Source organism: Delphinapterus leucas, chromosome 3 (genome assembly GCF_059928025.1).
Source record: "Delphinapterus leucas isolate spDelLeu-1000000601 "Yukka" chromosome 3, BTC_Dleu_Yukka2, whole genome shotgun sequence".
NCBI lineage: Eukaryota > Metazoa > Chordata > Mammalia > Artiodactyla > Monodontidae > Delphinapterus > Delphinapterus leucas.
The window spans coordinates 150,130,299-150,154,330 of NC_143131.1; the positions used below are offsets into that span (position 1 = coordinate 150,130,299).

Sequence of the window (24,032 nt, forward strand, 5' to 3'; positions counted from 1 at the left end):
TCCCTGCCCTGTGTCGATGACCATGCAGTAAGCTGACCCAGGAGGTCATTTTTCCCACAACAGTCTTTATATATATGACTAAGGAACACACTGGTAAAAGAATATGGGAGAAAGTCTGAGTATGACAAGTCAGCTAGACTGATATTAACTAAAAAAGCTGTGTAAAAATATCCTTAAAAAGTTGCCCCCAACTCACTCAAAGTCCAAAGTTGGAGCTGGAAATACAATGTCATGGAGTTTGGATAAGAACAGGTTTTCTCCAAGTTGAACTATGACACAGAGATTAGAGACTTCTAGAAACTACACTTTTTCAAAGAAAAAACATCACATGAGAAAAATGAGGCCTAGAAAAATTAAATGACTTAAGATAACATAGCTAATTAATGGCAGGACTGAGACTAGAGTATATACTTTGTGTAATTGGCTATGGTTTAGTTAGTTAGTTTGTTTGTTTTGTTAGCACTTCAAAACGAGACAAACTTAAAGAAAGGAAACACAACCAAAACTCAGTGGTTGGAAAAGAGATGGATGTGAACGCCCACTTGTTTCTTACGTATAAAGTTACCCCTCGCAGTGTTCTGGAGGAGAAAACGCTGGCTCTTCCCAACGTTGGTTACATACACAAAGATTCCAAAGACAAGACAAGTGCTTTGCAAACGAAGTAACTAGAAGCAGCTCAGGCTTCCCCGCGCCGGGTCCTACGTTCCACGGTCAGAACCACCAACTGTATCCCCCCGGGTAACAAGGTGATTCAGAAAAGCTGGCGTCTTCAGAGAAGGGAGAAAACTTAGCCGGGAAGAGAGGAGAAAACTTGCTCAGCTTCTTGCTGGGGTCTGAAACGATCCCAACAGAGTCCTTAAACCCCTCAGGTTTCCCCAATCAAGCACCCTCGCCTCCAACCTGGGCCACCCCAGATCTATCAGACGACAGAAGTATGCGGACGCACGAAGAGCTAACCACCCCACGAGAGGAACCTACGCGCGGCCGCACCCACTCACCCGCCGCTCCCCGGGAGACGGGAGACGAGTCCGGGGTCCAAGTCCTGGGCGTGGCACACTCGCCCCTCTCCGGGCCCAGCTCCAGCTCACCTCGGCGCAGCCCGCCTGGGCGCCGCCATCTTGACCACAAAGGGGGCCTCGCGCCGGAGGCCCCTGAGCGGGCGCCCTGAGCGGAACCGGAGCTCCGGGGAGCCCCAGGTCGGCGCCCTACGTCCCCCGCGCGCTCGCGCAGCGTCCACGCGCGACGAGAATCCCTCACGCAGCCCCCGACCTAGGCTTCCGCGGACCCGGCGCCCCGCGCAGCCCGCACCGCGGCTCAGGCGGCGCCGAGGGCGGCCCGGACGGAAGAGCGGGCGCGGGGCACGCGCTCGGTAACCTGGCAACGCGGAGCAACCCGGCGTCTCTGGCGAACCCCTGCCTTCCACCGCGAGGAAGCACGGACCCCCCCCCCCGCACCCGCTGCCCAGCCCTCGCCGCCCCTCGGTCGCTCCGCCCGCCGCTGCCCGCTGGGTATGGTCTTTTAAATCCGTGATACAACGTCTATATGTAACAAATCTGTTAAACCCTAAATGTTTATGATATTCAAGTAATCCAGTATCTGAATTATTCTTGAAGATAAAACATCCAAAGACTTCTTAATTGTATGGGTATACATACATAAAATACACGTGGAGGTAACTTCAAATATAGTATGTGCCTGTCTCTATTCCTTCCCTCTCCGCTCTTTTAAAAAATGCCCCTTTAAAAATTGCCCACTCACCATCTGTTAGGTAAATTTGCTGAAACACAGTAAATGTGGAGACAGAAATTGTTATAGAGACTATTCCAAATGGCACTGACACCTGTATTTATGAAAGAGTTACTATTTTTATTATTATCCTAATTTTAGACAAGAAATTATTGTAATAGCTAACACTTATCTGGAACTTACTATGCCCCAGGTACTGCTTGAATGGTTTACACATGTTAATTTATTTAATCCTCATAATAAACTAAGGATTTATCTCATCCCCAACACATAAAGGGCAGGTATTATTATTCATCACCCCTATTTTTCAAGATGAAGAAATTGAGGTACAGTGTTCTTAAGAGACTTGCCAAGGACATAAAGCTAGGAAGCACAGAGCTCAATTTGAAGTCAGGAACCATCTTCAAGATCTATGTTTCAACCCCTCTGCCACCTAGCTCTTGGGTGCAGAAACAGAGCTCATACCCATGTCTAATCTCAGCAACAACACTTTTAACTATTGTACTCTGTTGTCTGTCTATGTATTAGACAGTAATCCCTATCAGCAGTGTTTCCAGAACTATTCCTCTTGGATGAATCACGTTCTGGGTATGTCCAGTGAACAACTGAACATAAAATGTTTAAATTATTGGAAAGTTCTCTCTGGGGAATGTCTTACGAGACCATCTACCATACTTAATTCCACTAATCGAATTAAATGGAATTTTAGACCATCTATCATTTTTTAATATTCACATCTCATTTAATATTCAAACAGTATTCCTTAGGGTAATTACTCATATTCTTTGCATATCTTGATTCTTTGTGATGTGGGGCCATTTCTCATGATCGTATCTGCTTTGAAATTATTTAACGTAAGTTGATACTAGTATCTTCCCCATGCAAGTTATTTATCTTACAATGATTAAAAAAATTTTTTATCATTGTGTTGTGAATTCACAGCATTTTAAAAATTAGTTATTTTATTTATTTTTGACTGTGTTGGGTCTTCGTTGCTGTGTGCAGGCTTTCTCTAGTTACGGCAAGCAGGGGCTACTCTCCATTGCAGTGTGCTGGCTTCTCACTGCGGTGTCTTCTTCCGTTGTGGAGCACGGGCTCTACGCGTGCAGGCTTCAGTAGTTGTGGCTCACGGGCTCTAGAGCACAGGCTCAGTAGTTGTGGCGCACGGGCTTAGTTGCTCCAGGGCATGTGGGATCTTCCTGGACCAGGGATGGAACCCGTGTCCCCTGCATTGGCAGGTGGATTCTTAACCACTGCACCACCAGGGAAGTCCCTATCCTATAATGATTTTGATTCTTCAGTTCCTCAACCCTCCACCCCATTAAAATAAAATCAGAAGTGGGATCAAGTCTCATTTCTGTGGGGAGAAGGTAGCAGGTAAGCTCTTGTAGACATTCATTCAGTCAATCAATCTCAGTTGAGGACTCCTGCTTCTAGCCATTATGGAGTAATTGGCCCCAGAATTTTCCTCTCAAAGCTAATCATTAGAAAATTAGAATAACTTAAACAACCCTTTTAAGACACTGGGCAGCTAAGAGCTCAGGACTGTGTTCCCCAAAGGAGGGGGAACAAATGAGGCAAGCCCTATGAATGTTCCTGCCTGGTGCCACTTTTCAGACCCAAGCTGAGCATGGTCAATGGGCTAATTTGAGAAAACAGAGATCAGAGTTCAGAGAGACTCAGGAAGCTGCAACTTGCAGGCAAGAGTACAAGATAGACAGGAGGTACACAGAGAAAGAGGGCTAGAAATATGTATGGTAGTCCCTTGAATTTTGGCTCAACACTAAACTGGGAAAACATAGGATGAGGATATGGGACCCTAGGAAAATAACAACTATTAGGGAACTGTAACAGAGCTCACGCAGCACTGGGAGACACTGAAGTGCTAACCCTCTGGAGGGGAGAAATCTTTCTGAAGACTCGGACAAATTAGTAGAGACCCAGAAAGACTTTAATAGCAGGGCTAAATACCCACTGGAAAAAGTCTTAAAAACCAACCTGGAAAGGTTCTAGCTGACCTGCAAGTAACCTAACATCTGCTAAAACAAGATTCAATGCTTTTTAAAGGAAGACAGTGAAATGAAGACACAACCACATTATTTTTACACTGTACAGAATCCAATAAAAATTATAAGGCATGTGAAAAGGCAGGAGGAAAAACTAGTCAATAAAAACAGATCTAGAAATGACAGATTTTAGAATCAGCACAAATACAAAAAAAAACAGTGTGACAGAATTCTAAAATAGCCCCCATAATTATATAGTGAATGGGATTTTGCAGGTGTAGTTGAGGTTATTAATCGGTTGGCTTTGAGAGAGATTCTCCAGGTGAGCCTAACCTAATCACGTAAGTCCTTAAAATAAGACTTTTCTTTGGCTGGTCACAAAAGAGTATGTCAGAGAGATCCTAAGTGTGAGAAGGATTCAACATGAAGGAGGTCCTCTATTGCTGAGAGGGAAGGAGCCATCTGGAAGGGTCTGAGAGTGGCCCTAGCAGCTGTCTGGCCCCTGGATAACGGCAAGAGAAGACAAGGACGTCGTCCCTACAGTTGTAAGTAACTGAATTCTACTGACAAGCTAAATAACCTTGGACACGGATTTTTCCCAGAGCTTCCAGATAACAGCTCAGCCTGGCTGACACTCTGACTTCAGTTCTGTAAAAGAGCCTCAGGAGAGATCCCAGCCAAGCCGCCCATACTAGAGTACCTAAAGATCTGTGAGATAAATGAGTATTGTTTTAAGTCACTAAATGTGTGGTAGTTGTGTCACAGCAATAGGAAATAAATATAAACAGCTAGTGTAAATATGTTCAAGAATTTGAGGGCAACATGAACCCAATGAGGAGAGAAGTGAAAAATATAAAAATAAATGGAATGTGTAGGGCTGAAAAATACATTGTTTGAAATTCACTGCATCTGTGTAACAGCAGTTGCACACTGCAGAAGACAAACTTGAACATTGTTCAAGATAGACCATATATTGTTCCATAAACAAGTTTCAGTACACTTAAAATTATTGAACTCATTCTGATAACAACGGTATTAACTTGAAAATCAATAACAAAATATCTAGAAAATCCCCTAATATTTGATATTTAAACACACTTAACTCACAATTTTTTTAAAAATCCAGGTAGGGGCTTCCCTGGCGGCGCGGTGGTTGAGAGTCCACCTGCCAATGCAGGGGACACGGGTTCGTGCCCCGGTCCAGGAAGATCCCACATGCCACGGAGTGGCTAGACCCATGAGCCATGGCCCCTGAGCCTGCGCGTCCGGAGCCTGTGCTCCGCAACGGGAGAGGCCACAACAGTGAGAGGCCCGTGTACCGCAAAAAAAAAAAAAAAAAAAAAAAAAAATCCAGATAAATTAGAATATATCTTTAATGACTGATAACAATAACAGCCTGTCAAAATCTGTTGACTCTATCTAAAGCAGTTCTTAGGGAGAGATTTATAGCTTAAAGCCATATAGTAGAAAAGAAAATATACATTTAACTCAATCATCTAAACTTCGCATTCGAAACTAAAAGAGTAAAATAAACTCAAAGTAAAAAGAAAGAATAAAAAGTATAAATCAATAAAATAGAAAAGAGCAAAAAGAGATAAAACCCAATAATACCAAAAGCTGTTCCTTGTAAAGACCAGTAAAACTGAAAATGTCTAAGCTGGACAGATTAAGAAAAAAAGAAAGAAGAGAGAAATGACCAATATAAAAAGAAAAACCATCACTCTAGACCCTAGACTCATGGAAAGGAAAATAAGGAAATGTCATGAAAATTTTATATCAAAAAATTGATAACTAAGTGAAATGGACAAATTCATTGAAAGGCACAACTTACCAAAATTGACTCAAAAAGAAAGAAAAAAATCTAAAAACTTTATGTTTGTTACATTTCCTTTACAGTGAAAAACCTTCCCGTGCCTGGGGCTGGTGGTGGGAATGGCGATAAACTGGAAATGGGCATGAGAGATCTTATTAGGGTAATAAAAATATTCTAAAACTGATTCATGTTGATGGTTGTATAATTTGGTAGTTACTAAAAATGACTAAATTGTATCCTTGAAATTAGTGGATTTTATAAGTAAAATTCATCTCAACAAAGCTGTTTGAATAAGATAAACAAAGTAACTATAAAAAATCATTCCCACAAAGAAAATTCTAGGTCCAGATGGCATTCCTTGGTGAATGTGATCAACAATCTAAGGAAAAATGTCAATCTTACTGAGACTCGTTCAGAAAATAGGGGAGAAGGAAGCAGAAATGGTGAAAATTTCACAAAACATATATTTTACAAAGAACTTGTACATAAGGAAGGTTATATACTACACACACACACAGAAAAAATATATGTTCACTAAAGAAGATACACAAAAGGCAGTAGGCACATGAAGAGATGTTCAGCACCATTAGTTTTCAGGGATAAGCAAATTAAAACCAAAATGAGATCCCACTACCTATTACAAAGGTTAAAATGAAAAAGACTGACCATTGTGAGTGTTAGAAAGGATACAGCAGAACTAGTACTTTTATACACTGCTGGTCAGAATGCAAAATGGTGCAACCACTTTAGAAAAGTCTTTCTCAGTCTCTCATAAAGGTAAACATACACTTACCATTCAACCCAACATTTCCACTTCTACCCAAGGAAAGAACGATCCACAGGTATTTCTGTATAAATGTTTATAGTGGTGTTATTCAAAATAACTATAAAATGGAAACAACACAAATGCCCATCAAAAGGATAAATACAAGTGGTATATCCATACAATGGAATACTACTCAGCTATAAAAGGGAACAACTACTATACACTAAACAGATATATCTCAAAAATGTTATAGGAAGTAAAGGAAGAAAGACAAAAGACAGTGTATGCAATATGACATCTTTTATATGAAATTCTACAAAAGTCAAAGTTAATATGTAGTGAGAGCAGATCAGCCTGGGTCTGAGAATAGGGGATGGATTGAGTAAACAGGGGTATAAGGTACCTTTCCAGGGTGATGAAAATGTTATATATCTAATTTGTGGTGGTTTTTAGTATATAAAGTTTTATGCTTAGTTTATATTTTATAAGCTCATCAATCATATATTTAATATGCATATACTTTTGTTTATGTAAACTATACCACAATAAAGTTTATATATAAGGTTAAGATCCAATTATCTGGGCAAATTTTTCAACTCATCCATTTTTATTATCTATAAACTGAAGAGTTTTTTTTTTTTTGTGGCTCTCTGAGATTTAACATTTCTTTCAGCTCTAATTATATGCCATGATTTTTATATAAGTTTTGATAAAATAACTTGCATGATGCCGCCTCATGAACTTTTACACTTATATTTATGTTGCTTCTTGTAAAACATTATTTCCCTATAAATCCAACAGTGATTAATATTATAATTAATACTTTAAAAAAGGAATTGATAAAAGTGCTTTAGAAACCTCTTTCGAATACTGATAATGTCTTACTTAGGATGTTAAGACCATACCTGTCTTGCTCCTACTTCAGGTCCACTCTTAGAAATCTCTGAATATAAAATGCGGTGGTATCCCATGATATTATCCACAATAGTCTTCTCTAAGCCAGATTTGTCACAGTCATGTCAGCCTTCTTCACATCCTGTCACACTTTAGCAGTTATAAAGATTGGTTCCTTGTGATTTTTCGTTAAGTCTCCCTTTCTGAGGCTTGTTCATCCTGGTGTTCTTACCTATAGGACAAGGTTTCAAGTCCATGGGATGGTAAGTCTGCATTACCTAGTTATTCCAGTCAGGAAAGATATATGGAGAGATGGCCAGTCTATAAAAGGTAACCTGATAGAGTCAAACATAGTTAAGAATCTGGTTATTTATTTCGAGAGCAGCTCAAAATTGTGATATGTCTGCTAAGAGTTGGGGCACTTCTGACTCAATCATAACTGAAAGGATTCTTTAGGGACTCTGAAATCAAAAGATTAAATTAAGACAAAACAACTTTAGAAGGCTGACAGAAATGTTCTACATCTTGAAAGGGATAGTGGTTACATGGGTAAATATATCTGTCAAAAGTCATGGATTCACACACTTAAAATGTGTGCATGTTCTCTGTATAAACATAACTTGAAAAGGTTAACAACCATTTTACAAGAGTAACTTTACAATGGAGAAACACGTCAAACACTACCTCAGCCAGGTGATCAAGGTTAATATCAACAATGATAAGCCACATTGATAGTATACACCCTTGATGTTATGTGATAAAATTGGCACTTTACCTCTGTGATCTCCTCCCCCAAACCCATAACCCCATTATAATTGTGAGGAAAACATCAGAGAAATCCCAGTTGGGAGACATTCTACAAAACACCTGGCCAGTACTTCGCAAAAGGGCCAATGTCATCAAAAACCAGGAAAGCCTGAGAAACTGTCACAGTTAAGAGGAGCCTAAGGAGACATGATGACTAAACATAATGTGATATCCTGGATGGGATCCTGTAACAGAAAAAATACACTAAGTGAAAACTAAGGAAATATGAATAAAGTATGAACTTTAGTTAATAATAATGTATCAATATTGTCATTAATTGTGACAAATTAATATAAGGTGCTAATAATAAGGGAAAGTGGGTGTGGGGATATCAGAACTCTCTGTACTATCTTTGCACCTTCTTTGTAAATATGAAGCTCTTCTCCTAAAACAAAAGATTATTAAAATCATTCTCAATGAAAGACAAGAATATAAAATACAAGGGAGCTCAAACATATCCATGAAGGAGGCAGTGTTCATGTTATATAATTTATTGTCAAAATCTGAACATGTTTTGAAGTAGAAGGGGATGCAATTAATAATTGTATCAGGACAAGAGGCATAAACTGAGATGTATGGTCCCCCTAAGTACAAAGTCATATTAAATATCCAAGCTCTTGTTTCACACTTCCTGTGTCTCAATCCAAACCCTACCACTTGCTAATTAAGTAAATTATTTCACCTCACTGAGCATTATTTGCAATTTGAGAAAGAGAGTAATACTTACCTTGTAAAATTTGGGAGAATTAAATGAGATGATCAAATTAAAGAGCTTACTTAGCAAATGCCTGGCACATAATCAGTACTCAATAAATGGTAGATGACAATTTGTGTATATTTGGACATTAGCGAATTTTGCTAAAGCATGCCTGCATAATTACACTGAATCCTCTACACTAATGTATCCTCTTGTTTTTCACCCTAACCAACAGTAGTCATACAAATACTTACTCTTTAATAGTTAGCTCAGATGTGACATGACAACTTCTAGGTCCCACCCAGGATGTGTTAGGAGACTGAATGTCGTCTAGAATAATGATGATGAAGGTTATCATCATAACCATCATCATCATAAATGATACTGACTACATAGCTTCTTTTCCTTTCAGTAACTCTCACTTCACCTTATCTTGGTGGGTCTGTCAGTATCATGGTCCCAGCACCCAGCTGCAGAAGTGGTACATGGACAAGGCTGAGGCACATCCTCTTAGATACAGAGATTGCTCCAGAAATGGGCCTAAGACTAAAGCAGAGTCAATAAATGTCATGTGAGGAAAAGAGGTAACTTTACCTTTGGAGTCATGACCTCTAATGACATTAACCCAGATCTGCTAATTGTCTTCTTTGCAACAATGTGGCAAGACAACTCAGAAGCAAACAAAATTAAGAGGTAGAGAAGGAGATAGAATTCAGGTGCCATGGTTTGAACTCCTGAGTCCAGCTGTGCATGCACTCAGGAGTTCAAACCAGGAGACCAGCTGTGCATGGACTCAGGAGTTCAAACCTGAATGCAACCTCATGCAAATTTTTTTTCCTACTTAAGCTAGTTTGAATTCCTTTTTCTGTCACTTACAATTGAAGAAGCCATAAGTAATAGAGTGAATTGTCTGTCTCACTCTGCACTTGCCTACAATAGCTTTTATACTATTCATGGTTTCTTGAATTTTTTTTCCCCTCCCTGGACTTACATCTTGGATAAAGACTGAAGTTCAGAGACTTGGTGTTTAACAACTTGGAATCCTTCCCTCTTGGTTGATAATTTGTAAATGTTGGCTGAATAAATGAATTATACAGTTCTTACACAGGTGAACTCAATTACTGGTCCTCCATCATTAGAATTTGCAAACAGTATGTGAATAGAAGGACACACTCTCTGGTTTGATTCTGGACATTTTCCTCCTCCATTATCGTCTCTATTTCAATCTGTTATGAGGTCATTTTTCTCTGATGCCTTGCTCCTCCTTGAAGAACAGGTTTTTGTGAGATAGCTCACACATACTCTTTATTTGTTCATTATTCCTGCATTAAAGTTCAAGGGGCTTTTCTTGTTGTTTCGTGTTAGTCTTTCATCTGTATAGCTGTCATTTTATTTCTATGCATTTGCAATTCCTTGCTCACATTTGCTCAATGGGAATATTCTCCATACTCAGCAGACCTCTTTCAGTTGTAAGTGATGGAAACCTAACACAAACTAGATGAAGCAAAAAAAAAAAAAAAAAAAGGTTACTTTGTTGACTCATGTAGCTGGATGTCCAAGGGGCAACCTGAGCTTCAGATACAGCTGGATCCAGGTGATTAAAGAGTCTTGAGGTGCTTTATCGTTCAGGGTCTGTTTGCCTTTGTATCTTTTTGCTTGGTGGCTTAGTTCTCTCCTGTTGTGGCTAGGCTCTTTGCATTGACAGGTAAGATAATCACTGTCCCAGCTACTTTATAAAATCATTACAGGTCAAAATGTTAAAGTAATAGTTACCTCTATGCCAATGACCATAGAACAAGTACAGAAAATAGCATGAAAGTAATCTAGTTGGGCAAAGCTGAGTCATGCTTTACACCAGGAAGTGATCAGACACTGTGGCTGAGAGACTCAAGAGAACTATGTGGGTGATAGAGGAACAATTCCACACTGGGATTAATAGCTGTTCACTAATACAAAGTAAAAAAAAACAACAAAAAAACAAAACATAATTCCCTTTTATTGTAACTAGGGAAAGCTAGTCCTCAAGATAGCCCTTTCTTCATGACTTTTTCCGTCTTTCATTCTAAGACACATCTGGACATCAAAGTGGCAAGCTTAAAATCCCCATCACCATCACCATACTTTACTCTAGAGTCTGACTGCCTTGTCCAGCCATCAAAGACAAATATTTAACTCTTTTGGCCTATTACATGTAGGGTCACATAATACAAAAAGTTAACAAGAACTGAGTTCAATTAAATTAGAATATTAAATATTTTTGTGGACTCTCCACACCCACCAAGCACATAGTCAACACTCATGCAGCCCACTTCACCTGCTTGCATTAAGGCTTGACTCCCACACCTGCCTCACTTCTTACAGCCACGACTGTTTTCCTTAGAATTTCTAAAATATCACAATGGACTGCTTAAAATCTTGGAACAAGTGTCTACTCACAATAGCTAACATATGGTAAGATTATCTTCAGTTTGGTGTCTCAGTTTGGATCTAGACTGTACATTATTTAGATCAATCGTTCTCAACCAGGGGTAGTATTGTCTCTGGTGGATATCTGGCATTCTCTGAAACATTTCTGATTATCATGACTGAGTAAAAGACTGTCATATCTCCATGTATCTGGTGGGTTGAGGCCAAGGATGCTGCTAAACATTATACAATGCATAGGACAGCAAACAACAAAAAAATGTGTCACTCCAAAGTTTTAGTGCTGAGGTTGAGAAACCCTGATCGAGATGAATACATTTTGGGGAAATTTTTATTTTATTATTTAAATTCTTTATCACATACAGTATGAAGAATATAAACAGGTGAAGAAATAATTATTTGAAGGAAAAATGCAGTAGGCAAGAATAATTATTGATGATTTTAATTCTCTTTATAACTCTTTTCTTTCATTCTTTCTATTTTTTTTTTAAGCCATCATGTCCTATTATGGAATTCCAATTGGGTTCTTAGATCTTTAATAGAACAAAAACATGAAATAAAAATCAAAAAGCACTAAAACACAAGAAACCATGTTCCTAGTTCCCATTGTATCTTTTAGTAGAGTTATGACTTGGGAAAATCATTTAATCCCTTAAAAACTAATTTTCCAACTTTTCAATATGAAATATTTATATTAAATTATTGTTTTAAAATAAAATGTTAATCTACTAAAGAAAAACACAATGTAAAAAGAAACCCAAAGAAATGCTATGAGGGGAGAAAACCAAGGAACCAAAAACCCTAATTTAGCTTACCTTCTTTCTCCACAATGGTACTGAAACAGAAATTCTTCTAGAGTCATCTCACTAATCACTGAATTCAATGAACTCTATTTTCCTTTCCAGCTCTAATGTTTAATTACTAAATCAAACTTTATCTGTCCTAGGCTCCGTTTTTCAAATATTTTGCTCTCTATCAAGGATTAAAGTTTGACCTAATAAAATAACCAAATCTATCCTCTTAGAAACCATCAGGGAGTAATATTTCTGAGATAAACAGAGAGGAATCTTAGAGCATTATTCGAATACTTATAATCTCAAGAATAATGCCAGTCTAGAGCAGGTGACATTTTACATGAGGATGCCATTTTGCTTCTGCCAAATTATGTGAGAAGATGGTTTATTCAAGACTTGTCTAAAAGGGACAGCTCCAAAATGCCAAGCCACAGAGCAAGCCATGTTCCAGAAACAGGAACAAGTGATGGAAGATCACTCCCGACAGCATTCACTTGGTATAAGAAAACAATATGTCTCACATACAGAAAACCAGTTATGAATTGAAAAGAAAATTTTAAGTATGAAACAAAATTTTCTTTGTTAACCAGTGGATTCTTCTAAGGATGTTTATGTCCAAAATTTCAAATAAGATTTTGGAATGCCAGAAAATGAGCAGGAATGTAAGACCAGTAGAAGTACTTACTAAGAATGTGTTCATCTCTTCTAGTTTGTCCATTTGTTGGTGCATAATTGTTCATAGTAGTTTCCCATATTCCTTTCCATTTGTGTGGTATCTAGGTGTAATGTACCCTCTTTCATTTATAATTTTGTTTATTTGAATCCTCTTTTATTTTCTTGATAAGTCTAGCTAAAGGTCTGTGTGTTTTGTTTATCTTTTCAAAAAAACTCAAGTTTCAGGGATCTTTTCTATTCTCTTTTTAGTCTCTCATTCATTCATTTCTGCACTGATCTTTATTTCTTTCCTCCCACTAACTTTGGTCATAGTTTGTTCTTCTTTTTCTAGTTCTTTGAGTTGTAAAATTAGGTTGTTTATTTGAGATCTTTCTTTTTTCTTCATGTAGGTATTTATCACTAAAAACTTCCCTCTTAGAACTGCTTTAGATGCATTCCATAAGTTTTGGTATATTGTATTTTCATTTTTATTTGTCTCAAGAAATGGTTTTGATTTCTCTTTTGATTTCTTCCTTGACCCACTGGTTGTTCAGTAGCATGCTGTTTAATCTCCACATATTGGTTAATTTTTCAGTTTTCTCCTGGTAAACTAGGAGAAACTAGGAAACTAGGAAAACTTTTAGTTTTATGCAACTGTGGTATGAAAAGGCTTTTGATATGATTTCAATCTTCTTTATTTTTTTCAAAGAAGACAGTCAAACAGGTACATGAAAAAGTCCTCAACATCAGTAATCACCGGAAAAATGCAAAACCACAATGAGATACCATCTCATACCTGTCAAAATGACTATTATCAGAAAGACGAGAAACAACAAGTGTTGGCGAAGATGTAGAGAAAAGGAACTCTCCTGCACCATTGGTGAGGGTGTAACTTGGTGCAGCCACTATGGAAAACTAAGAGGGTTCCTCAAAACATTAAAAATAAAACTACTACATGATCCAGCAATCCCATTTCTGGGTATATATACAAAGGAAATGAGAACAGGATCTTGGGAGAGATATCTGCACTCTCATGTTCATTGCAGCATTATTCACAATAACCAAGATATGGAAACAACCTAAGTGTTCCTCAGCAGATGAATGAATAAAGATGAGGTGGGGGGTGTATATACATATGTACATATTATTCAGCCATGAGAAAGACACCTTGCCATTTGTGACAACATGGATAGAGCTTGAGGGCTCTATGCTAAATGAAATAAGCCTGACACTGAAAGACAAATATTGTATGATCTCATTTACATATGGAATCTAAAAAAACCAAACAAACAAAACCCAAAATTCATAAAACTTGTAGAAACAGAGAAAAAAAGGGTGGTTACCAGGAGCTGGGAGGTGGCAGAGAAGTGATATGTTGGTCAAAGGTTATAAACTTCTAGTTATAAGATAAATAAGTTCTGGGGAATCTAATGTACAGTATAGTAATTTACGTTAATAATACTGTATTATACACTTGAAAGTTGCTAAGAGAGTATATCTTAAATATTCTCACCACAAAATATAAATGGAAATTATGCTACATGATTCAGGTATTAGCTAATGTTATGGTAGTAATTACTTTGCAATATATACGTGTATCAAGTCAACATGTTGTACACCTTAAATATACCCAATGTTATATATCATTTATATTGAAATAAAGCTGGAAAAAAGTACTTACTAAGTTTCTTTGCTTCATGCTTTCTCCTCTCTTAATCAACCTTACCAATTATTTTGGTTTAAGATTTTCTGCTAGGTTTCCCCTTTGATGCATCTTTCCTGGATGTCTTTGTGAAGAAAACACAAATGAATAGAAATTCTGTTGCATGGCTCTGTCACTATCTGAGTGTACACTTGACTTCAGAAGGTCTTTATTTGCACTGAACCTTTAAACATATTGAAATTCCAATATTTGGGCTTTCAAATCTAATCAAACTTATCCTGGAGTAGAAGGGATTCACACCTCAACACAAACAAGGTTTCTTTCAACCTATCACATGGGTGGACTTTGAGGGCGCGATGCTAACTGAAGTAAGTTGGAGAAAGACAAATACTGTAGGATATCACTTATATGTGGAATTTTTAAGAAGTCAAATTCATAGAAACAGAGACTAGAATGGTGGTTACTAGAGGCAGGGGGTTGGGGGTAATCAGGAGATATCAGCCAAAGAGTACAAACTTCCAGTTTTAAGATGAATAAGTTCTCTGGGTCTAATTACGTTACGGTGATTTTAGCTAATAAAACTGTTTAATATACCTGAAAGTTGCTAAGAGTAGACCTTAAATGTTCTCACCACAAAAAAGAAATGGTAGTTACGTGACATGATGGAGGTGTCAGCTAGTACTATGGTAGTGATCATTTTGCAATATATAAATGTATCATATCAACACATTGTATACCTTAAACTTACACAATGTTATATGTCAATTATATCTTAATAAAGCTGGAGAATTTTTTTTGAATTCCTGTTGTTTCTTTCTCTTCTTTCTTTTTCTATTAGTGTTAAATATCTTGGCTTTTTCTTTTTATTCCAAAGCAAAATTTCCCAAGTGACTAATATAGAATAGTAATCCCAAAAACTGTTTTTTTTTTTTTTAAAGAAAATAGATGACCAAATATACCCTCTTTTGGATATTCTCCATTCCCATTTGCCAAATAAATTTTCTGAAGTCCTGCAGCAAAATTAACTTTTTAAATTGTTTCCTCAAGATATCTCACAAGTGAACTCTCTACCCCAACGCTCTCCTTTATATTTTTCAAGTAATAGCTACTAAAACCTGTGAAGATAGCAGAACTCATTCTGGAAAATGCTGGTCTTTTATTTGTATTATTTCTTTCCTCCTCTTTCCTTCTTTCCAAGAATTTGCAATCTTCATTGTGGCTCATATGTTACTCCCTTTGTAGCAAAGCACTTTTGCAAGAATCCCCAGTGATGCTGAATGTCTGATTTTAATAGTGTCTTTTAAGTCTTCATCATAATTGAGTTTTCTGCAAGGTACAAGAAACCTCCCATCATTTACTACCTGGTTCTCTTTGTCCCTTGATTTTCAAGGAACTATTTATCATCTGATTCTCACTCCTTTTATATGTCTCTTTTCCCCCTTGATTCTCTTTGTATCATCTTATAAATACGTCTTCACCAGGAATCCACTAGTTCTACTCTTTCTTTCGTTTTATTTCCTCTTCTTGTGTGATCTCATTCACTGCATCCGTTCAATTACAAGTGTATACTAATGACTCTCAAATCAGTATCGCCCGCCCAGACTCCAGTCCTGAGCCTAAGAATCAAATTTCAGTGGTTCCCAAATACTAGTCCGTAGTTTACAAACTTTGGGTAGGAATTTCGTGTTTCTTTTTTTTTTTTAAGCTTGGCGCTCATTAGAGTGCCTTCATCATTACACATACTTAATACATGTTGGTTAAATCAAAACTTTGAACCAAATTAACTACATGGCTTAATAATACATCTGAAAGTTTGAAGTCTATTTAACTTGCCATTGGTTAAATCACTTAATTTCTTTGTCAGCTCCATCTGAAAATTGGAGAAGATAGACGAGATAATTGCTATGATTCCTATTAACATTACCTTTCAGTTTCTAAAGTCTCTATTATCTCTTTTAAAATGAAAAGAATCTTGTAAAAAAACACCTAAAACAAGAGAAGCCTTAACTAAGCAGTTACGTTATTTCAGTTTGAATGCATTCATTTAATACACTTTTCTGAGTGCCAAATATGTGTCAGGCACTGGGCTCACAATTTTATTCCGATAACTAAGAAATACTGGGTATAAACAGAAAGATAATTCTAAAGAATGTGACTTACATTTCCTCTTTAGGTCTTATATTTTCTTATATGAGTTTAAAAAATATTCCACCAAATCTTAATTGAAACTAAAATGAGTTTGAAAAGTGGCCTAAAAAACTCATAAATTCACTGTTAAGGGTACCACTAAATAAATATTTATGCTAAAATATTTTCATAATTTTTTAAACTTGTAATAAAGTCGATCCTAGTTGCAAGGGCTTAGAGGGCAGTCAAAAAACAACTGTACTGTGTTAAACATTAAATAATTACTTCATTTTGTGTTTGCTATAAATTTTGAAAATATAAAGGAAAATCAGAGAGAAAATAATATTAGCCTGATATTGATCAGAAGTGCTGGAAGGCAAAATAATGACATCTACTCATTATCAGAGTTAAGAGATGTTATGAATGGGGCATCTGGCACATAGCAGTTCACGAGCAGCAAAAAAAAAAAAAACAAAACTCCATAAAAGCATTGAATGGCACCCTGCTCACAGTATTTCAGAGCTACATATATGAATCAGAAATCTCAGGAGACTGAGAAATATTTAAATGTAACCCTCCTCACACTGGAATGAAGTACTTTAAAATAAATAGTAGCTGATGTAGACTGACAATTAGTGATAAGGGCACATACTTTTATCCAGATATTTTTACATCTTTAAAACTTGATCTAAATTATCAAGTAAAATTTTACATAAAATACTGAAGAAAAACTGGCATAAGAATAAGTGACATAGGGGCCTATTTTTAATATGTGAAACGATGTACTTTTAGTTTTTGTGCTTGGTGGGATTTACTACATAAAGCATGGATGAGTGTTTGTTATCTCCCTTTTAGACCCTCACTGCATTCAGAGTCCAGTCCTTATTCGCCTTGGTCTTCCCAACACATAGTTGAGTAGGTGTCCAGGAGAAGGGGCTCCAGAAGGCTACTGAATTCAACCAAGCTAAAAGACAAAAGAAAAGAAATACAAAATACATGCATGATTGATATGATTATATAAAATGTGTGTAAACATGGGAGAAGCCCTTTTAACTGGTCTCAATTTAACTAACCTATTGGGTTAACTAAGAATACCAATTTTCTTTGCAAGACTTAAAACTTACCAAGGACTGCACCAGGATACTAAATTATGGTCTAATACTCTCCCATTTCTGCCACCACCACATAAGCTGCATGTTTATCAAGAATAATTTGTGCTTTTTCTCAATTTGTTTCCCCCAGGTGTCCTTTTTATTACTTCTTTGTTATTTATATAACCTAATGGAATATGAGCATGGAAAGAGCAGTTCTTTTGAAGTCTGTGCTTAATCGTTTCAAAATACTTAAGCAGGTTACAAACAAAGTCTTGAATTATGTATAGAAAAACATAAATTTAAAAAGTTAGGCAGAGGAATATAAAATCTATGAGGATTATGGTCTTGGATCATTTTACAAATACATTTACGTTCTCATTTCACTTAAAAAAGACAAACAACATGGAAATAAAAGACAATGCATTATAAATACAGTTTATACAAGATAAGTAAATTCATGTTAAGATACAAAATAAAACAAAAACAAAAACCAAATAACAGTAAATGTAGCCCTGCTTCAAATTATTATAAAGTGAATGACAGTTAAAATAGTACATCTATATCAAACATTTTTAAATGACTCCCCTCTTTAAATTATTTCTGTCATTAATTGACCGGTGAGGCCAGTCATAGTGAATAAAAAAAGACTACTCTGTCCAAACTAAACATAATATATGATACCAGATGTCAAAATTTAAAACACTTTCCTAGTACCTCTCCTTACTGGTAAGCCAATTTCTTTCTTTGTGCCCATTCTACCATGAAGGCTTGGCCATGAAGTTTGTTACCTCAGGTAAAAATAGAGCAAGTTCAGCACAGAATAACACAGTCACTATTCAGCTTCAAGTCTCAATGCTGACTTATTTTTTTTCCTATTAGAAAAAACTTATCTAATACCCTATGTCAACAACAGTATCAGAATCTCAAAATTCCAAGGGATCTTGTAGCTAACAAGGTAGAAGGCAGTGTTGGATTAAAAAATATATATTAATTAGATGTGTATTTTAGTTAGTGGTCTCACAGTCATTTATATATAACTTTTAAAAAAACCTCTTCTTGCAAGAGAGGTACCTAGAAAATTATTTTGCTTTGAAGGTCTGCTTTTTAAATTGCATGGTGATGCCTCTTCACTTGCTAAGTACCCTGAAAGTTCTTCCCTCTGAAAAGGATTTGCTAGCTGTTGTTTATAGCTAAGGAAAGAGAGTGGCTTGATATGTTTAAGAAGAGAGTAGACATGAGATACTGTCAGGTCTGCACAGGATTGGAGAGGGATCTAGAAGGCCTGGTACACCCCCAGTGGAATTGCTGAGGATTGAGAGCTAAACTTCCTGGGGAGGCTGAGACCACCATGGTAAGGGAATAGGTAGCCATGGGATGGATGCCTTGACATGAAGAGTCTATGCCAGGACCTGGAAAGCAGGCATTTCAGATGCTCTCAGAGCATCTGAAGCAAAGAAAATCAAGATGGAGCCAAGTTACTGCAGAAAGGGAACCACTGTACTCTGAAAAGACCATGAGTTATACCAGCTTTAAGCTACTTCAGCAGCAGGTAGAGCAAGATGTGAAACCATGACTCAGAGTCTAGTTAAAATCACTTATGGTAATCTAGAATTTATTATAAGTCAGGAAGAGAAGAACATGCAGACCATAGGCCCCTTTGTCAAATCTCTGGGCACAGGTAGGTATCCCCGTGCACCTAGAGCGGGCCTGCATTGGGAAGGAAACGATGGAACACCCTTTGAGATGGGATGAATAACCTTGATAGTAAGTGTGAACTATGACTTCACTGAGTATTCACCTCATAATGAATTACATTCCCTTAGGAAGTTTAAGTTTTTCTGAAGTACACTTATGGAGGAATAAAGCATCATATTTTATTCTTTCCACATTTGAGTGGGAGCAAATACAGTTTTTACATATATATATATGTATATATATATACACACACACATACACACTCAAAGATATATACATACAAATCTAAGAATAGAAAACTAAAGTATCTGGGAGGAAAACCATCTTGATCTCTCTGCAGAGAAAAAAATATTTGTTCGATTGATTCTATGGAAATTGGAATGAATGAAAATCTGTAGCTCTAAGAGTCTTCATTTTACTTATTAAAATGATTTATGAACAGTTTTGAAAAACAGAAGCTCTTTGGTATACACCCTCAGAATGTTTTCAGACAGTCATAAGAATTCATGTCCCAGAGTTAAATTATTCTGATAGATGTAAATATCAATATCAAAGAACTGCAGAGTAAAAAATTCTTACTTCTTAAGTGAAAATGGGATATTGAGGCAGTTAACAGCTGAGGGTAAGACGGGGGAACCCATCTTAGATGAGGTGCACAGGAAAAGTATCTCCAAGTAAGAAACATGTCAGGCAGGACAGAAACATGAGAAGGGACTAATTACAAAAGGAGCTGAGAGATAGAATAAAGAAAAAGAAAAGAGAAAGGAAGACAGAAAGGCTGATAGGAAGGCATTCAGGTTAAAGAAAGGAAAGGAAGGAAAGAAAGGGAAAGAAAGAAAGAGAAAGATCCTTCCTCTGGGGGAAAGTGTGAGGCTAGGTGTTGGAAAAGAGATCGGAGCACAGAACTAAAATAAGAACAGAGTAGCTGCAGTGAGACGAGCAAGGTGGAAAGTGACACCAGATGACACTGGAGCAAAGGTCAGCAGCCAGGACATGGCAGTCATGAGAAGGCCTTGCTGTAACTGCAAAAATGTAAGAGCTGTTCATTTTTGAAATACCAAATGTCTGACAGGGCAAAAAGAAATGAGTTCTTTGCCATGATTTAAGAATTCTGTGATCACACTTGCCTTCTAAAGTACGAAAATCCTTTCTATCACAAACACTTCTCACAAACACTTCTCCACTCTGTCGAGCTATGATGCTCTTCCTACCATCAATTCCTAATAATGCAAAGATGCCCAGTGTACGAGCACTGTAGAGTGTGTGTGTGTGTGTGGTTTCAGAAAATAATAGTGTTTTTTTTTTTCCAATAGGAACGAGAATGTTTTGAGGCTCAAGAGTCTAGGCACACACAGTTCAACGGATTTACTTTGGGTCATACGCCTGGTCTACCACCTAGATCTACTTTACCATTTTCCTAACTGTGGTCCAGAATAGCCACAGGCCATGAGTTCTAACAGATGTGATTTCCTCCTGTATTTATAATGACTGCTTCCATATTTCTTCCTCTTCTCTTATAAACTCTGCGTCCACAGTCTAATCCCCACCCTCCTTGGAGTCAACTAACAAACCTATTTCATACTCTATTAATGATTCTTTCTTTTTTCATTTTTCCAAATATCTTTTCCAAAGCAGAGATTATTAAATAAATTATTTCCCAGAACACTCAGAAATGATTGAATTAATCAGAAAGTTTTAAGTAGAATTGATTTCTGAGGAATACACGAATTTCTGGAAGGGGGCAAATCATGATGAGTTCCTAGACTCTTTTGCAAAATTTGGCAGTTCATAAAATAAATTAGAGGTTTCAACCTGTTTTCTGAGGAAAATAAAACAAAACAAAACACAGTAACTGCAAGCACTATAAACTCTTACAATTAATAAAGTTTCCAAGGTTTTTATTATCTTTATTTCTATTATAAATAATTGTAAAATATAATGTACTATGAAAGTCCTTTTGTATTCATTAATTGTATTTATACTTAATAACCACTGGAGTTCCCTGATATTTAATTAGATTATTTATTTTTCATTTTGTTAGGTCAGATTTCAGTATCTAAAAGATGAGTGGGGTAGCTGTAACTTCTACTAATGAAGACATTGAGTTTTTGGAGACATTTTCTCTAACCCGTTTTCCGTCAAGTGCTTTGCTTAAACTATTTTTCCAAAGTAAGATAAACTTTTTCAAAGCCTGAATTAGGGTAAGTTGAGACAAACGTATTTCATTTCAGATATCCAATGAAGAATATATTCTTAAAATTGCCAGCAGCAGTAAATGACATACAAACAGAGCAAACAGCACGCTGAGCCCCAGCAAGTCCACCTGTCCTTTGTGTGCATTCTTTTCATCTTTCCCACAGTCTTTAGGTGTCGCTAAAGAGGCTCCTAATAAATTGTTATATAGTCTTAGTATTCCAAAAATTGCAAGGAGGAATCATCGATGTCAAGAATTCTTTGAAAAAGCTACGTAAGAACCGAAGGTTGACACACTCTCTCTCTGAGTGTGGTTCCCAACAGGAAGCCAATGTGTACTGCATGCCTAGGCTTCAGTCCAAGCAATTATCTCTTGGCTAGAGTCAGGATGAGCAGAGATCCAAGTGTCATCGCTAGATGACACTGAGAAGAAAGTGGCATTTGGTGGCTGAATCAAGCAAAACTCTGATCTTTGATTCATGGTGCTGTCTTGTATCCTGGGATGAGCTAAGAAATTAGTGTGTTCCCTTTCATTTGTTGAAAGGAGCAGCCAAGTCTCTGTGGGTGATATTCTGTTAGGAACTGGAAAATTCACTACACCAGAAATGGGCAGCCATCCTAAATTTTCTATAAGATAAATTAACTTGGACAATATCATTGGAACTTCTACCTGGGGTGATCCAAAAGTAATGATAATTTCGATCAAAAAGTATAAATTCAAGTGTATTTGAGTTAAGAGGGCTCATAATCACTAAGAGAAAAACAACAAAAATCTTTTCCTTCAGACTATACTACAAAGCTACAGTAATCAAGACAGTATGGTACTGGCACAAAAACAGGAATATAGATCAATGGAACAGGACAGAAAGCCCAGAGATAAACCCACCCACATATGGTCACCTTATCTTTGATAAAGGAGGTGAGAATATACAATGGAGAAAAGACAGCCTCTTCAATAAGTGCTGCTGGGAAAACTGAACAGCTACACGTAAAAGAATGAAATTAGAGCACTCCTTAACACCATACACAAAAATAAACTCAAAATGGATTAAAGACCTAAATGTAAGACCAGACACTATAAAACTCTTAGAGGAAAATATAGGCAGAACACTCCATGACATAAATCACAGCAAGATCCTTTTTGACCCACCTCCTAGAGAAATGGAAATAAAAACAACCAAATGGGACCTAATGAAACTTAAAAGCTTTTGCACAGCAAAGGAAACCATAAACAAGACCAAAAGACAACCCTCAGAATGGGAGAAAACATTTGCAAATGAAGCAACTGACAAAGAATTCATCTCCAAAATTTATAAGCAGCTCATGCAGCTCAATAACAAAAAAACAAACAACCCAATCCAAAAATGGGCAGAAGACCTAAATACACATTTCTCCAAAGAAGATATACAGACTGCCAACAAACACATGAAAGAATGCTCAACATCACTAATCATTAGAGAAATGCAAATCAAAACTACAATGAGATATCATCTCACACCGGTCAGAATGGCCATCATCAAAAAATCTAGAAACAATAAATGCTGGAGAGGGTGTGGAGAAAAGGGAACCCTCTTGCACTGTTAGTGGGAATGTAAATTGATACAGCCACTGTGGAGAACAGTATGGAGGTTCCTTAAAAAACTACAAAGAGAACTACCATATGACCCAGCAATCCCACTACTGGGCATATACCCTGAGAAAACCATAATTCAAAAAGAGTCACATACCAAAATGTTCATTGCAGCTCTATTTACAATAGCCCGGAGATGGAAACAACCTAAGTGTCCATCATCGGATGAATGGATAAAGAAGATGTGGCACATATATACAATGGAATATTACTCAGCCATAAAAAGAAACAAAATTGAGCTATTTGTAATGAGGTGGATAGACCTAGAGTCTGTCATACAGAGTGAAGTCAGTCAGAAAGAGAGAGACAAATACTGTATGCTAACACATATATATGGAATTTAAGAAAAAAAAAATGTCATGAAGAACCTAGGGGTAAGACAGGAATAAAGACACAGACCTACTAGAGAATGGACTTGAGGATATGGGGAGGGGGAAGGGTAAGCTGTGACAAACTGAGAGAGGGGCATGGACATATATACACTACCAAACGTAAGGTAGATAGCTAGTGGGAAGCAGCCGCATAGCACAGGGAGATCAGCTCGGTGCTTTGTGACCGCCTGGAGTGGTGGGACAGGGAGGGTGGGAGGGAGGGAGACGCAAGAGGGAAGAGATATGGGAACATATGTATATATATAACTGATTCATTTTGTTGTAAAGCGGAAACTAACACACCATTGTAAAGCAATTATGCTCCAATAAAGATGTTAAAAAAAAAAAAAAAGAAAACAGATCCTGAATTAAATGCATGTGACTCTGTTGCCTGAGAGAAGGCAGTGCTGATGATTTCACATATATATGAATGTAAACTGAGGCGCTAAAGTCTATGCCTGGGACCAATCCTGGTGCTGCTCTGATTAAGGTTAAATGAGAAATCTCTTTCCCAAAATGGCATCTTTTAACATTTAATAAAAATTAACTGAAGTGCCTACTATATGTGATGTCCTATACTAAGTATCAGGAATTCAGAGGGAAACACAAATTACCCATAGTCTTTCCATCAAGGGTATCCCCTGTCTGAGGGAGGCGG

The 24,032-nt window shown here is 37.1% G+C and overlaps 1 long non-coding RNA gene across 3 annotated transcripts in view; it reads right to left on the reverse strand.

Annotated features, from left to right (window-relative positions):
- Nucleotides 1-6,060: 6,060 nt before the first annotated feature.
- LOC149749733 (uncharacterized) overlaps nt 6,061-24,032 on the reverse strand; it is an 80,362-nt gene continuing 62,390 nt past the window's right edge. For all 3 annotated transcript variants that reach the window (XR_016392484.1, XR_016392486.1, XR_016392485.1), the window contains exon 4: nt 6,061-17,355. This is a non-coding gene — a long non-coding RNA (uncharacterized LOC149749733). The remainder of the gene's footprint in view (nt 17,356-24,032) is intronic.